This window comes from Panthera onca, chromosome A2 (assembly GCF_046562875.1).
Source record: "Panthera onca isolate mPanOnc1 chromosome A2, mPanOnc1 haplotype 2, whole genome shotgun sequence".
Lineage (NCBI taxonomy): Eukaryota > Metazoa > Chordata > Mammalia > Carnivora > Felidae > Panthera > Panthera onca.
The window spans coordinates 5341413-5358676 of NC_138340.1; the positions used below are offsets into that span (position 1 = coordinate 5341413).

At 42.3% G+C, this 17264-nt stretch overlaps 2 long non-coding RNA genes across 2 annotated transcripts in view; one reads left to right on the forward strand and one right to left on the reverse strand.

Annotated features, from left to right (window-relative positions):
- Positions 1–11800, reverse strand: part of LOC132678086 (uncharacterized) — a 40007-nt gene extending 28207 nt beyond the window's left edge. The window contains exon 1 of the long non-coding RNA XR_009609479.2: positions 11405–11800. This is a non-coding gene — a long non-coding RNA (uncharacterized LOC132678086). The remainder of the gene's footprint in view (positions 1–11404) is intronic.
- A 119-nt stretch (positions 11801–11919) lies between these two features.
- Positions 11920–17264, forward strand: LOC132678087 (uncharacterized). The gene is made up of 3 exons (XR_009609480.2): positions 11920–12209; positions 15849–15925; positions 17187–17264. It is a non-coding gene; the product is annotated as an uncharacterized LOC132678087 (long non-coding RNA).

A 17264-nucleotide genomic window follows, 5' to 3' on the forward strand; every position in this document is an offset into this window, starting at 1 on the left:
ACATAACAGGTGTAATAAATCACAACCAAATTGGGTTTATTCTCATAACACAAGGTTGATTCAACACAAACTATCAACTTAATTCACCTTAAAATCAAAAGAGGGGGTGTCTGGGTGGCTCAGTCAGGTAAACACCTGACTTCAGCTCAGGTCATGATCTCACAGGTCACGAGTTTGAGCCCCATGTTGGGCTCTGTGCTGACAGCTCAGAGCCTACCTGCTTCAGATTCTGTGTTTCCCTCTCTCTCTCTGCCCCTCTCCTGCTCATGCTGTCTCTCTCTCAAAAATAAATAAACATTTTAAAAATTTAAGAGATCAAAAGAGAAAAAATACACAATCATCTTCAAACTTAATATTTTTTTATATTTATTTTTGAGAGACAGAGAGACCCAGTAGGGGAAGGGCAGAGAGAGAGTAAGACACAGAATCTGAAGCAAGCTCCAGGATCTAAGCTGTCAACACAGAGCCAGATGCAGGGCTCGAACTCATTAAGCTGAATTCAGACGCTTAACCAACTAAGCCACCCAGGTGCCCCAAACTTAGTATTTTTAAGATGCCAAGTTTCCACAAATTTATAGATTCAATATCTCAATAAAAATATACAATATTTTTGTGTAGAAATTGATAAATTGATTCACATGCAAATGGAAAGGAACCAGCATAGACAAACAACCTTGAAAAGTAACAAAGTTGGAATATTTATAATACCTAATTTCAAATCTTATTATAAGGCTACAGTGCCAAAATTCTGTGGTATTGGTATAAAAATAGGCACACACAAAGGGGTGTCTGGGTGGCTCAGTGGTTAAGCATCCAGCTCTTGGTTTCAGCTCAGGTCATGATCTCCTGGTTCATGAGTTTGAGCCCCACATCAGGCTCTGTGCAGAGCCTGCTTAGGATTCTCTCTCCCTCTCTCTCTATCCCTCCCCTGCTTGCTCTCTCAAAATAAATAAACTTTAAAAAATAGGCTTATACATCAAGGGAGTAAAAGTGGGTCCAGAAACAGACCCACGTAAAATTAAAAAAAAAAAAAAAAAAAAAGATTCCCTTTCCAGAAAGCAGCCGACTAGAAACTTATTTTATTAAATTTGTATTGAGAGGAGGAGCCAACATGGTGGAGAAGTAGGGGTATCCATACTTCCCACTTCTCTCAAACAAAGAAGGGCTGAAGCCAAAGGACTTTGAACCCCAAGAGTCTGGAGGAAAAGAGACTGAGTCTACCAGGGAGAAACTGGTACAACCTGATGGGCCATAGGTGGGTGATTGCGAACTGGGGGAGATAAAATGGGCCATGTAGGCACGGAGGGGAGGGATCCTCTTCTGCAGAGAGACAAAGGCAAGTGAAAGAGCAGCTGGAAAGAGCAGCGTAGGACTGTATCTGGACAAGAGATAAACCTCAGACAAGGATGGAGAGGGATCCCATCTCTAAGTGCAGGTTAAAGGGATCTCTAACTGCAGATCCCATCCTCAGACTGGAGCTGGCTGCCCTGTTCACACACCTGGGGAGGAGAGGAGCCGCTCCAGGGTTCAGTGGGAGATCAGGGGCACAGTCTGCAGGAGAAACCAGTCCCCTCCTCTGAAGTGCTGTGGCACAGGACAAAACCAGCTGGGACCTCATATCAGGAGGTGCTTCCCCAATACCAGGGTGCACAGAGTGGGAGTTTAAATGCCAGCCAAGCACAGGGGCAAAGGAGTTGGCAGAGCGAGACAGCCAGCCTTGTCTCTCCCCTCAGCACAGTGAGGACGGCTCCAAAGGAGCCCAAAGGAATTCCCAAAGGAATGATTTGGGACACCGGGTTGTGGAGAAGAGACTGAGGGGTCACCATTTTTCTCCCCACCACCACCAACACGGGGCCTCAGGGATCGGTCCATGGGGCCCACAATAGAGGCGGGACCAGCCTACACCAAACCACGCCCCTCTATGCTAGGTACTTCCATATCTACTGGAATGGGATAGATGCTGTGGAACCAGACAGACCCCCCCCCTCCCCCCCCCCCCCCCCCCCGCCTGGCCAGTGTTGCTGCATTGCCTGGATTAATTCTGGGACAATTTTTGTTACAAAGATATATTCTCCCATCCATTTCTCCTTCTTATCTCTTCCGTCCTCTAGGCTGGTTACTCCAGTTATTGGTTTGTTTAAACAGACATATTTAATCCATTCTCTTGATACATGTTCTACGCCCCCTTCTTTACATTCCATTCTCTCTCTCTGGAATAATCAAGCAGTATAGTTTCTCTGTCTGCATAACTTTATCTTTGTTTCTTTTTCCCCCACCTCCTTCCTTATTTTCCTTTCTGTCTCTCTGGATTAAGCCTTCTAGTCTCTCTGCCTGGTCAATGTTTATTTTTTCTTCTTCCCCACCCCTGTCATTTCTTCTTCTTTACTTGTAGCTAGTGTTTCTGATTTTTTGCTTTTGGATTGTCTTTAGTTTTTTGGTTTTTCTTTTTGTTTGTTTGTGTGTCTTTGTTTCCTGTTTGTCTGTATGTTTTCCTTTCCAGGGCTACTCAAGGGAACAAATCAAAGCACACCTGGTGGAGGGTCCAAAACATCACTACGAGTAGGGAAATGAAATAACCAAAGTCACAACAACAGAGAGCAAGTAACACTCTCCAAAAAATACCTCTTGAAGGGCCAGGCCCTGGACAGTGTATGACCATCCCCCCTTTAATATAGCAGTGCTCACAGGTGCAGAGCACATAACATAAGGGACAGAAAACTAGCCAAAATGACCAAACAGAAGAATTCTCCTCAAAAGAAATTCCAGGAAGTAGCAACAGCTAAAGAATTGATCAAAACAGATATAAGCAACATAACTGAACAATAATTTAGAAGAATCATAAAATTAATCACTGGGCTTGAAAAAAGCATAGAAGACAGCAGAGAATCTATTGCTACAGAGATCAAGGGACTAAAATATAATCATGATGAATTAATAAATGCTATAAATGAGGTGCAAAATAAAATGGAGGCAGCCACCGCACAGATTGAAGAGGTGGAGGGGAGAATAGGGGAATTAGAAGATAAAATTATGGAAAAAGAGGAAGCTGAGAAGAGAGATAAAAAATCCAGGAGTATGAGGGGAGAATTAGAGAACTAAGTGATGCAATCACATGGAACAATATCCATATCATAGGAATTCCAGAAGAGGAAGAGAGAGAGAGAGAGAGAGAGAGAGAGAGAGAGAGGCCGAAGGTGTACTTGAACATATCATAGCTGAGAATTTCCCTGATCTGGGGAAGAAAACAGGCATTGAAATCCAAGTGGCACAGAGAACTCCCTTCAGACATAACTTGAATTGGTCTTCTGCATGACATATCATAGTGAAACTGGAAAAACACAAGGATACAGAGAGAATTCTGAAAGCAGCTAGGGATAAATGGGCCCTAACATACAAAGGTAGACAGACACATAAGGGTAGTAGCAGACCTATCTACTGAAACTTGGCAGGCCAGAAAGGAATGGCAGGACATCTTCAATGTGATGAACAGGAAAAATATGCAGCCAAGAATCCTTTATCCAGAAAGTCTGTCATTTAGAATAGAAGGAGAGATAAAGGTTTTCCCAAACAAACAAAAACTGAAGGAATTCATCACCACTAAACCAGCCCTATAAGAGATCCTAAGGGGGACTCTGTGAGTGAAATGTTGCAAGGACCACAAAATACCAGAGACACCACTACAAGCATGAAGCCTACAGACATCACAATGACTCTAAACCCGTATCTTTCAATAACAACACAATGTAAATGGACTAAATGCTCCAACCAAAAGACATAGGGTATCAGAATGGATAAAAAAAAGACACCCATCTATTTGCTGTCTACAAGAGACTCATTTTAGACCTGAGGATACCTTCAGATTGAAAGTGAGGGGATGGAGATCTATCATGCTACTAGAAGTCAAAAGAAAGCTGGAGTAGCCATACTTATATCAGACAAACTAGACTTTAATGTAAAGGCTGTAACAAGAAATGAAGAAGGGAATTACATAATAATTACAGGGTCTATCCAACAGGAAGAGCTAACAATTATAAATGTCTATGCACTGAATTTGGAGGCACCCAAATATATAAAATAATTCATCGCAAACATAAGCAACCTTATAGATAAGAATGTGGTAATTGCAGAGGACTTTAATACCCACTTGCAACAATGGACAGATCACTTAGACAGAGAATCAGTAAAGAAAGAATGGCCCTGAATGATACATTGGACCAGATGGACTTGAGAGATATATTTAGAACTCTGCATCCCAAAGCAATGGAATATGCTTTCTTCTTGAGTGCACATGGAACATTCTCCAAGATAGATCACATACTGGGTCACAATACAGCCCTCAATAAATATAAAAGAATTGAGATCATACCATGCACACTTTCAGATCACAAGGCTACGAAACTTGAAATCAACCACAGGAAAAAGTCTGGAAAACCTCCAAAAGCATGGAGGTTAATGAACATCCTACTGAAGAATGAATGGGTCAACCAGGCAATTAGAGAAGAAATAAATATGAAAATGAAAATACAACAATCCAAATGCTTTGGGATACAGCGAAGGCAGTCCTAAGACGAAAATACATTGCAATCCAGGCCTGTCTCAAGAAACAAGAAAAATCCCCAATACAAAATCTAACAGCAAACCTAAAGGAAATAGAAGCAGAACAGCAAAGACACCCCAAACCCAGCAGAAGAAAACAAATAATAAAGATCAGAGCAGAAATAAACAATATAGAATCCAAAAAAGCAGTAGAGCAGAACAATGAAACCAAGAGTTGGTTTTTTGAAAAACTAAACAAAACTGATAAACCTCTAGCCTGGCTTCTCAAAAAGAAAAGAGAAAGGACCCAAAAAGTAAAATCACAAATGAAATGAGTTATTACAACCAATCCCTCAGAAATACAAGCAATTATCATGGAATACTATGAAAAATTATATGCCAACAAACTGGACAACCTGAAAGAAATGGACAAATTCCTAAACACCCACACAATATCAAAACAACTGGGAATAGAAAATTTGAACAGACCCATAACTAGTGATGAAATTGAATCAGTCATTAAAAATCTCCCAACAAATAAGAGTCTAGGACCAGATGGCTTCCCTGGGTAATTCTACCAGATATTTAAAGCAGAGTTAATACCTATCTTTCTCAAGCTGTTCCAAGAAATAGAAAGGGAAGGACAACTTCCAGACTCATTCTATGAAGCCAGCATTACTTTGATTCCTAAACCAGACAGAGACCCAGCAAAAAAAGAGAACTACAGGCCAATATCCCTGATGAATATGGATGCAAAAATTCTCAACAAGATACTAGCAAATCGAATTCAACAACATATAAAAAGAATTATTCATGATCAAGTGGTATTCATTCCTGGGCTGCAGAGCTGGTTCGACATTCACAAATCAATCAATGTGATACATCACATTAATAAAAGAAAAGATAAGAACCATATGATCCTCTCAATCGATGAAGAAAAAGCATTTGACAAAATATTCAGCATCCTTTCTTAATAAAAACCCTTGAGAAAGTTGGGATAGAAGGAACATACTTAACATCATAAAAGCCATTTATGAAAATCCCACAGCTAATATCATCCTCAATGGGGAAAAACTGAGAGCTCTCTCCCTGAGATCAGAAACACGACAGGAATGTCCACTCTCACTGCTGTTGTTTAACATAGTGTTGGAAGTTCTAGCATCAGCAATCAGACAACAAAATGAAACAAGAGGCATCAAAATTGTCAAAAATGAAGTCAAACTTTCACTTTTTGCAGACAACATGATACTCTACATGGAAAACCAAACAGACTCCAACAAAAGTCTGCTAGAACTGATACATGAATTCAGCAAAGTCGCAGTATACAAAAATCAATATACAGAAATCAGTTGCATTCTTATACACCAATAATGAAGCAACAGAAAGACAAATAAAGAAACTGATCCCATTCACAATTGTACCAAGAACCATAAAATACCTAGAAATAAATCTAACCAAAGATGTAAAAGATCTCTATGCTGAAAACTATAGAAAGCTTATGAAGGAGGGGCGCCTGGGTGGCGCAGTCGGTTAAGCGTCCGACTTCAGCCAGGTCACGATCTCGCAGTCTGTGAGTTCGAGCCCCGCGTCAGGCTCTGGGCTGATGGCTCGGAGCCTGGAGCCTGTTTCCGATTCTGTGTCTCCCTCTCTCTCTGCCCCTCCCCCGTTCATGCTCTGTCTCTCTCTGTCCCAAAAATAAATAAAAAACGTTGAAAAAAAAAAATTTAAAAAAAAAAAAAAAAAAAAAAAGAAAGCTTATGAAGGAAATTGAAGAAGTTACAAAGAAATGGAAAAACATTCCATGACCATGGATTGGGAGAATAAATATTGTTAAAATGTCAAAACTACCCAAAGCTATCTACACATTCAATGCAATCCCAATCAAAATTGCACCAGCATTCATCACAGAGCTAGAACAAGCAATCCTAAAATTTGTATGGAACCACAAAAGACCCCAAATATCCAAAGTAATATTGAAGAAGAAAACCAAAGCAGGAGGCATCACAACCCCTGACTTTAGCCTCTACTACAAACCTGTAATCATCAAGACAGTATGAGGTTGGCACAAAAACAGACACTGGAATAGAGACTCCAGAATCTGACCCACAAAAGTATGGCCAACTAATCTTTGACAAAGCAGGAAAGAATATCCAATATCCAATAGAAAAAAGACAGTCTCCTGAACAAATGGTGCTGGGAGAACTGGACAGCAACATGCAGCAGAATGAAACTAGACCACTTTCTTACACCATTCACAAAAATAAACTCAAAATGGATGAAGGACCTGAATGTGAGACAGGAAACCATCAAAACCCTAGAGGAGAAAGCAGGAAGAAACCTCTTTGACCTCAGCCTCAGCAATTTCTTACTTGACACATCTCCAAAGGCAAGGGAATTAAAAGCAAAAATGAACTATTGGGACCTCATGAAGACGAAAAGCTTCTGTACTGCAAAGGAAACAATCAACAGAACTAAAAGGCAACTGATGGAATAGGAAAAGATATTTGCACATGACATATCACATAAAGGACTAGTATCCAAAATTTATAAAGAGCTCACCAAACTCTACACCCAAAAAACAAATAATCCAGTGAATAAATGGGCAGAAGACATGAATAGACACTTGTCCAAAGAAGACATCTAGATGGCCCACAGACACATGAAAAGATGCTCAACATCACTCCTCACCAGGGAAATACAAATCAAAACCACACTGAGATACCACCTCACTCTGGTCAGAGTGGGTAAAATGAACAAATCAGGAGGCTATAGATGCTGGCAAGGATGTAGAGAAATGGGAACCCTCTTGCACTGTTGGTGGGAATGCAAACTCATGCAGCCACTCTGGAAAATAGTGTGGAGGTTCCTCAAAAAATTAAAAGTAGATCTACCCTATGACCCAGGAATAGCACTGCTAGGAATTTATCCAAGGGATACAGGAGTGCTGATGCAGAGGAGCACCTATACCCCAATGTTTATAGCAGCACTTTCAACAATAGCCAAATTATGGAAAGAGCCTAAATGTCCATCAACTGATGAATGGATAAAGAAGATGTGGTTTATATATACAATGGAATACTACTTGGCAATGAGAAAGAATGAAATCTGGGCATTTACAGCAACGTAGATGGAACTGGAGGGTATTATGCTAAGTGAAATAAGTCAGGCAGAGAAAGCCAGACACCATATGTTTTCATTCTTACGTGGATCTTGAGAAACTTAACAGAAGATCTTGGGGGAGGGGAAGAGGAAAAAAAAGTTACAGAGAGGGAGGGAGGCAAACCATAGGAGACTCTTAAATACTGAGAACAAACTGAGGGTTGATGGGGTTTCGGGGAGAGGGGAAAGTGGGTGATGGGCATTGAGGAGGGTACTTGGTGTTGTATGGAAACTAACTTGACAATAAATCATATTTTTTAAAATAAATAAATAAATAAATAAAATAAAACAACAAACCCACCACTAACAAAAATTAAGTCAAAATGGCTTAAAGAATTGAGTATAAGTACCAAATTATAAAACTCTTAGCAGAAAATGGAAATTTACAATAGCCAAGACATGGAAAGCAATCTAGTCCATGGACGGATGAATGGATAGAGAAAATGCGGCATAGATCCATCAATTAGTCGATAGATAACAGAATATTTCAGCCATTTTAAAAAGGAAATCTTGTGGCACCTGGGTGGCTCAGCCAGTTAGGCATCCAGCTCTTGACTTTGGCTTAAGTCATGATCTCACAGTCTGTGGGTTCAATCAAGCCCCAGGTCCAGCTCTGTGAGAACAGTGCAGATAGATCCTGCATGGGATTCTTCCTCTCCCTCCTCTCTGCCCCTCCCCTGCTCAAGTTCTGGCTCAAAAATAAACCTAAAAACATAAATAAAAGAAAATCTTGCCACTTGTGACAACATAGATGGACTTTGAGTACATTATGCTAAATGAAATAAGTCAGATGGAGAAAGTAAACACCATATGGCCTCAGGAGGGGCAGGGAAGTGAATACTGGTGGTCAAAAGGTACAAACTTCCAATTATAAAATAAGTCACAGGATGAAATGTTCAGCAGGTGACTATAGTTAACAATACTGTATTGTGTATTTGAAAGCTGCTAAGAAGAAATCTCACCACAAGAAAAAAAGTGTAACTTTGTGGTCTTCGATTTTTTTTAAGTTTATTTAAAGACAGAGAGATTCTTTCTGCCCCTCCCCCGCTCATGCTCTCTGTCTCAAAAATAAACAAACATTTAAAAAAAAATTTTTTTTTTTAAAGATAAAGACAGAGATATAGGGTGCCTGAGTAGCTCAGTCGGTTAAGCATCCGACTTCGACTCAGGTCATGATCCCCTGGTTTGTGGGTTTGAGCCCCGCGTTGAGCTCTGTGCTGACAGCTCAGAGCCTGGAGCCTGCTTCGGATTCTGGGTCTCCCTCTCTCTCAGCCCCTTGCCCCACTCATGTGTGCGCTTTCTCTCTCTGAGAAAAAAGCATTAAAAAAAAAATTTTAAGAGAAAGTGTGAGTGGGGGAGGGGCAGAGAGAGAGAGGAAGAGACAAAATCCCAAGCAGGCTCCAGCTGTCAGCCCAGAGCCTGAGGGCAGGAACCATGAGATCGAGTCAGATGCTTATGGGGCACCTGGGTGGCTCAGCCGGTTGAGCGTCAGGCTTTGGCTCAGGTCATGATCTCGCAGTCTGTGAGCTCCAGCCCCGCATCGGACTCTGTGCTGATAGCTCAGAGCCTGGAGCCTGGTTCAGATTCTGTGTCCCCCTCTCTCTCTGCCCCTCCCCCACTCATGCTCTGTCTCTCTCTGTCTCAGAAATAAATAAACATTAAAAAAATTTTTTTTAAAGAGTCAGATGCTTAACCCACAGAGCCACCCAGGTGCCCCAATATTACATGTTAACTAGAATTATTGGGGTGATCATTTTGCAATGTATATAAATATTGTATCATGGAGTACACCTAAAACTAATATGTGTCAATTATATCTCAATAAAAACTTTTTAAAAAAGAAAACAAAATTTTCCTTGACATTGGTTTTGTCAATGACATTTTGGAAAGGATGTCGAAGCTCAGGCAACAAAAGCAAAACCTGACTTTAACCTGGGGACCCAAATATCCACCTGCCCATTCATTCACCCTATCAGTGTCCACGACATTCAATTCAGTGACAAGTTCCCAAGTTGAACTAACACCTTCCTGGATAACTCAGTTCTCCCCCATTGTTTCCAAATTCACTTGTTGGTACTGATCCCCTGTCTAAATGCGAGCATCTTTCTGGATACCCAGCCACCTCACATTCATACCGATGAGCCAGTCACCATTCTGAATTCACCAAAAGATTCTCACTGTCCCATAATTGCTTATCATCTCTCAGATCTCAGAGAAGATATTATTTCCATAGGGTGTCCTTTCTTGACCCAACAATCAAAATTATAATACTACATTTTCCCCTGATTTTTGTGCATTTTTTTTTTACTTATATGTATATGATGATCTCTTTCACACTTTTTCTCACTAAATTAGATGCACCTTGAAGAGAAGACTAGTGTGGGCTTTAAATGTTTTACATAGAGGTATTCAAATATTGCTTTGTATTAGTAGGTGCTCACGTGATTTATTGAAGCACAAATGATTCCAACTCTACAGTTAATTACAAAACATTTCAAATAAAGTCACTTAACTCTAATTACACAATGATATAATCTTCAGAGTGGTCTACTGCCCTGTATTAATTAACTGCTAAGATTTAATCCAATGTCCCTTCCCTGTAATCCAATTATGTTTCTAGCCACAATAATCCATTTAAAATGCAAATCTAATCAGAGCACTTTCTTTTTAAGCCCTTAATTTCTGCCTTCCTCAGATTATTTTCAGAAAGGCAGCCCTAAATCTCATCTCATTCCAGTTGTCCTGACATAATTATTAACACAATTTCATTACCCAAGATATCCCAATAGCTTATAGTGCTTTTTAAACTGATTTACAACATTTTCACTCTTGAGGTGCCATTATGTATTCTGAGTGACATTTTTAAGGTTGTAGCCATTTTTCATATATTAAATGTAAATTTAGATTTTTAAAACAATAAAGAGTTATTAGCAAGTATTCCCTAGCAACTGTTATTTGACCTTTACAAACCCCTAAATTCAGCAGTATGAGTAAGCCTAGTCTGTGGATCCCGGAACAATTGCCAATGGTTCCAACCTCTCCCCTGGCTCACACATGGACCATCCTTCCCACACTGACCCAGTACTGACCTAGTGGGTCTTTCCACCTCCAGCCGATACTAATCACGCTGCATGATGCAAACCGGTTTCTTTAAAGATACAAACAAAAACACCAACACTGTGACCATCCCCTTCTCAACTTCAGATACACCGATTACCACTTAATACCAAAGGCAAAAATGAAACTCCTTTCTGTAACAAGCACAGATCCGGCTCGCCTTGTCAGCTTTACCAAACAGCATTGGGAAGCATTTCCTCATGGGGCCATCCCAAGATGTAACAGGGTGCAACGGCTGTCTTCAACCAGGAAGAATGGAAGTGAAGAGAGACTTCCTCTCTCTGACCTCAGGCAGCTTGAAGGGGAAGGGAGCACGGGAGGAGCCACCCTGTGAGAGACTGTCCACTTTGACCTGAGATGAAAGAGCCCACAGGCGGGTGGGAATTCTTAGACAGGATTTGTGCTGGTCAGGATAATCCAGAGAATTTGGCCTCAAGGCAGTGAGTATCCTGGGGCAGTGAGTGGCCAGTGGAAACATAACTAGAGTGGAGAGCCCCAGGAACCCACCTACCTCGGGGATTTTCTCAGAGATCCCTTTACTCTCTCTTCACGAAGGGGAACATCTACTGTGCCCCGCCCTCACAGCACTTACTTTCTGATGGCTGAGCCTGTTATCCAAAATTGTTCTTCCTTCCAAAAGCTGGCCCCAAACCTGGGTATACGTCCTCTCACGCTTAGAGTCCACTGCTGTTACCAGTACCTCAGAGGAAATGGAGGGATCCGAAGTCATCATCTGGCATCACCACATTTTAATTGTGATTAACATCAGATGATCTGTTTTAATTGTTCTCAGCCTGGATGTTCATTGGAAGCACCTGGAGAGTTTACAACTACTGATGGCTGGGTCCGGTCCCAGCACTTCTCTGCTGATGTGGGATGCAGCCTGGTCCACGGGAGATTTACAAATCCCCAAGGGTCTAAAGGATGAGAAACCACTCCTCTAGCTGTGTGGGGGAATGTGGTCCGGGACCTTGACTTATGTGAAACACACCTGGGGTGCTTGTAATGCTATGGGTCCCTGGACACATTCCAGACCAAGTGTATCACAATGGCTGTGGGAGGGGCCAGGACAGCAGAATCTATTTTGTAAGAACTCCAAGTGTTTTTTAACCACAAGATTAAGGACTTTTCTCTCATTTCAGGGTTACTCAGACTTTGCAGCACCTTAGAATTACCTGGTAAAATTGGAAAGGACTGGTGTCTGGACCCCAGGCAGGATCAGTTGTATCTGTAGATTAAGGGAAGGGGGTGTGGAAGGCAACAGCACTTTGAAATTTACCTAGGCGACATAAATATTCAACTAATTGTGACAGCCACAGCATTAAGGTTGGAGAACAGCGAATTCATGGCAATCAGTGAAGAAAGAACCAATTAAATTACTTTCTGGGTCACCTGGTGTGAGTAGCTCCTTGAGATGGGTGACTTCAGGGGTGGGCGGCACGAGGAATTCAAGAATGTGGAATGGGGTGATGGGCTCTTAAGAGTAGGAGGCAGCTTAAGGAAGAGAATAACAATTCTGGATAGACATTATCTCTCCGTGCACTGAGAGAAGAAAAAGGGGTAGCAGGAACAAATGCTCTGAGCGACTCATTTATATTTGTGATGTTTAATGTTTTTTTAAGTTGCAGTTTATTTATTTATTTTAAGAGAGAGAAGGAGAGTGCAAGTGGGGAAGGGGCACAGAGTGGGGGTGGGGAGAATCCCAAGCAGGTTCCACACCACCAGCGCAAAGCCCGATGCGGGGCTTGAACTCACAAACTGCGAGATCAAGCCCTGAGCCAAAGTCAGATGCCTAACCGACAGAGCCACCCAGGTGCCCCTGTGATGTTTAATATTTTAAACATTGTGATGTGAACAGCGAACCAAGCTGTGATCCTTGCTCCCACAAGGCTGTCCATTGTTGCAAGATGCACCACGGATTAATTTTACCGATTTATATGTTTATTTACAGGCAAGTGCACAGCATAGACTCTCCAGTGCGTGATTCAACACTAGATTTCTAAGCTCCATCCCCACTGTTCTGTCAGTTATATTTGTAGATTCCTGTGGCTGTGCGGAGGCATGTTGGCTGCAGAAACCACAGTATCTATTCATTCCCCAACTGGTGACTAGGTATGAGGGGGGTCTAATAATGACAATTTGATATACATCTACATTGTGAAATTATTACCCCAGTAATTAATATATCCATCACCTCACTTAGCGATCATGTTCTTGGTAACACTTGAGATCTACTCTCTAAGCGAATTTCAAGTGCACAATACATAATTATTAATTATAATCACCTTGGTCTACATTAGGTCTCCAGAATTTATTCATCTTATGACTGAAAGACTGTACCTTTTAATCAAATCTTCCCTTCCCCCCCCCCCACAACCCAGCCTCTGATAAACTCGACTGTATTCTGTGTTACTGTATGTTTGACTGTTTTTTTTGAGATTCCATATAAAAGTGAGATCTTGTAGTATCTGTCTTTCTGTGTCAATAGAATTGCTTTTTGTGTCAAAAGCAATACCACGTGCTTTTAAGGCTGGAAGCAATCTGATGATGTACAACTAGTGGGTGGGACAGCTTGGCAAGGTCTCTTGAAGTTGTGCATGTGATTACCCTTTCTTTACATTTCACTTAACATAATATCCTCCAGGTTTATCCATGTTGTTGCAAATATTTCTTTCTCATGGGTGAATAATATTCATAAATATGTATATATACATAGGTTATATAATAATCACATTTTCTTTATTCATCTGTTGATGGACACTTATTTTGTTTGCATACCTTGGCTACTGGGAATATAATGTTGCAGTGAATATGGGAGTTCAGATATCACTTCCAGATAGTTATTTCAAGGGCCGCTGGGTGGCTCAGTCAGTTAAGCATCCGACTTTTGATTTCAGCTCAGGTCATGGTCTCACAATTCATGAGATCAAGCCCTGCATCAGGCTCTGCACTGACAGCGCAGAGCCTGCTTGGGATTCTCTCTCTCCCTCTCTCTCTCTCTCTGCCCCTCCCCTGTGCTCTCTCTCTCATTTTTTTTTTTTTAAAAGAAAAGACAAGACCATCCTTTCCCCACTGTGCATTCTTACTTTGTTGAAAATTAGTTGACTATATGTATGGGTTGATTTGGGGACTCTCTGTTCTATTGGTGTATCTGTTTTTATGCCAGTACCATAATGCTTTGAACACTATATTTTTTTAATACAATTTGAAATCAGAAAGTGTGATGTCTCCAGCTTTTTTTTTTTTTTTTTCTCTTTGCTCAGAATTGCTTTAGCTATTTGGGATTTTTTGTAGGTCCATATGAATTTTAAAGTTGTTTTTTCTATCTGTGAAAAATGCCATTGGGATTTGGATAGAAATTGCATTGAATCTGTAGATGGCTTTGGGCAGAACGGGCTCTTTAATAACTATCTCATAATCTATGAACATAGGATATCTTTCGGTTTATGTATGTCTTCTTCCATTTCCTTCTGTGTTTTATACTTTTCAGTATTACAGATCCTTCACCTCTTTGAAATAAGAAAAAAATGAAACGCAACAAGCCAAAATGGTATGAGCCATGCCTGTGGTGTGGCAGAGTGAGACAGAGAGGGTTGAACCAAAGCAGTGAAAAATCAGAGAGAAACTGTGGCCTTACAGAGTCCAGAAGTGACAAGGAGAGAAAGAGGGAGCTGAGGTCAGGGAGGAGAGAGTCAAGGATGGAGAAAAGAAGCCTAGCCTGGCCAAAAAGCTTCCAGAAGTGGCAGATAGCACATTGCACTCAGGCTGGATTTAGAGTGGGCCCTATATGCAACGACTGGTGTTCTTGTAGGAAGAGAAGACACAGAGACATAGAGGAACAGAGACTGGAGTGATACTATCGCCAGAAGCTGGAGACTGTAGGCACCGCCAGGAGCTGGAAGGGGCAAGGAATGATTCTCAGCTGTTGATAAACCATGAATCGACTGTAGGACTCCCCCATTTATGCCCACTCAAACTATCAAAAGCTGATAGTACGTTGTCTTTAAAATCCTAATTATCACCTGGCTTATCACACGGATGTCCTGGAGATCAGTGACCATGCCCGATGCCATCATGTAAACTTTCCAGGTCCCCAGTTATCAATCTGAACACTTTTTTTTGGCAGTTTTACACCTTTATTTGACAATCACTGACTAACTATCATCCATATTAACTGTCTGGAGATTTTTGTGAGTGGTGACAGGCACACAGGTAACCAACATATAGAGCTGGTCTGGTGAATCTTCATCCTCATTATGTATTCCGGACTGCCACACACAGATACAGGATGGAACATTCCTTCTTCCTTTGGCCCAGGCAGCTTTGTTCAGCTCACATCTGGAGTTTCCATCTCCTTCGTGGCAAATGTCCAGATCTCTTTGAGTGCCAGAGGGCACACTTCTGGAAACCCACTCCACGAACACACTTGTGAATGTTGCTGTGTTCTCTGGACCCTGCCTCCTTGATGGCAGAATGGCCCTTCTCGCTACCCTTCTTTGTGGGAGCCATTCTGCCAGGTCCCGGTTGGAAAGGAACACATTCATTTTTCAGTATAACTCCCTGGAATCATAGCCTACATCTGGGAACCGGCTGGGAATGATTTAAATGCATGGAGGAGAAAACCCAACTAAAATCAAGATAAAACAATTTAACAGAATATACAAATGGGAAGATTCAATGAGGGAAGAAATCAGCTGTTAATGGGAATAGAGTAGATTATGTCCAGACACAGATACATGCAGAATACAAATGAGGGGGGGCAGGGGTACCTAGGTGGCTCAGTTGGTTAAGTGTCTGACTTCGGCTCAGGTCATGATCTCACGGTTCGTGAGTTTTAGCCCCGCATTGGGCTCTGTGCTGACAGCTCAGAGCCTGGACCCTGCTTCAGATTGTGTCTCCCTCTCTCTGCCTTTCCCCGCTCTCACTTTGTTTCTATCTCAAAAAAAAATAAACATTAAAAAAAATTTTTTTAATGAGTGGGGGCAGGTCTTTCCCTGCCAACCCCCACACCCACCCCTACTGTGCTCTCCTCCCAGGTGGACTCAAACCCAGGCAGGCACTCCTCCTCTGTGACCTCACTCAACTCTGACTCCCAGAACTCCGTATCTGGCAGGTAAGACCCTGTGTACTCCAGCTCCAACTCCTGTGCCATATAGGGCCCTGTGCCTGGATCCTACTGGGCTAGGGTGGGGCCATGAGATGTCCTCCTACCCCAGGACATTGGATAAGAAGATTAGCTCATCCTGAAGAGTCAGATCTGCCCCAGTCCTGTGCCGGAATGAGCCTCTACCACAAAGCTGCTTGCTCTGGGAGGGAACTTTCACTAAGTTAAATCCAGAGCCTGTTGTAGGAGGCACAAGACATGCCTGTCCGCCTCCTCTCACTCTCTATCCTTTTGTGTTCCTGTCCTTGACCCTCTGAAATCAGCCTTCCTCCCCCGCCTCTGCCAAAACTACTCTATCAAAAGTGTAAGGAAGTCCAGAAAATGCCGGATCCTTCTTTTCCTTCCTGACCCTAGTGAGAAGGTCTCCCCCTCTGACTTCTGTAATATTTCACCAAGTATTTGTTCGGCACAAATAATTACAACGTTTGTTGACCGAATGAATTGTCCATAAATAAAATGAAGTGTTTATTGGATCATTCCAGCACGTCCTATGCTGTGAGGCAGACAAGTTTCATCCAGAGCAAAGGCACTGAGCCTGCTGGCAAAGCTTTGTCTTCTCTCTTATCACATGAAATCCAATCTCTTACCCACCAAACCACCCACTACTTCATGTCTTTGTGTCCCAAAAGAGTTTAATAAAGAGCCGTCTTACCATAACAAAGCATGGTGGCAGGGAGCGAGAAACAGGGTTGACAATGCAACAGAAAGCGGAACGTGCCTCACTGGCGAGTACCCTCCCCAGGGCCACCCCACTCGACCCTTTCACACAATCTTCTCCTACTTTTCCTCTAGTTGTCAGAACGTCCCTCTTGGCTTCTGGCTCTCTCTGCCTCCCTGGCAAGCCTGTCTGCCCCCAAGGCCTCAGCCAGCCTGTCTCTTGCTTTTCTCACATTCTGAGTCTGTCTCCAGATATCTCCGAGTGTTACCGGTTGTCTGTAGACGGGTGGTGGGGGACAGAAACCCACCCCGGGGACCGTCCCTGCCCAACCAGAAGATGGCGCTGTGCAGAACTCAGGTCTGCCAGGTAGAGACCCAGCACCACCCACAGCACCCAGCGCAACTACCTGTAAGGTATTTGTAAAGTCCAAAGTACTTAACATCTCCCCATCGCTGCTGCAGGCCTGGAGGCCCTGCAGTCTCCTGTATGCACAGATTTGCTGGGGCTTCTCCAAGGTTCTGTCCCATTGATTGTACCTGGTCTCATTGCCAGGATGACAAGTTATCCTTGTGACCGGCCTCTCAAAAATGCAGCTGGTCCGCCTTACAGGAAGTGCAGCCGTTTCACGAC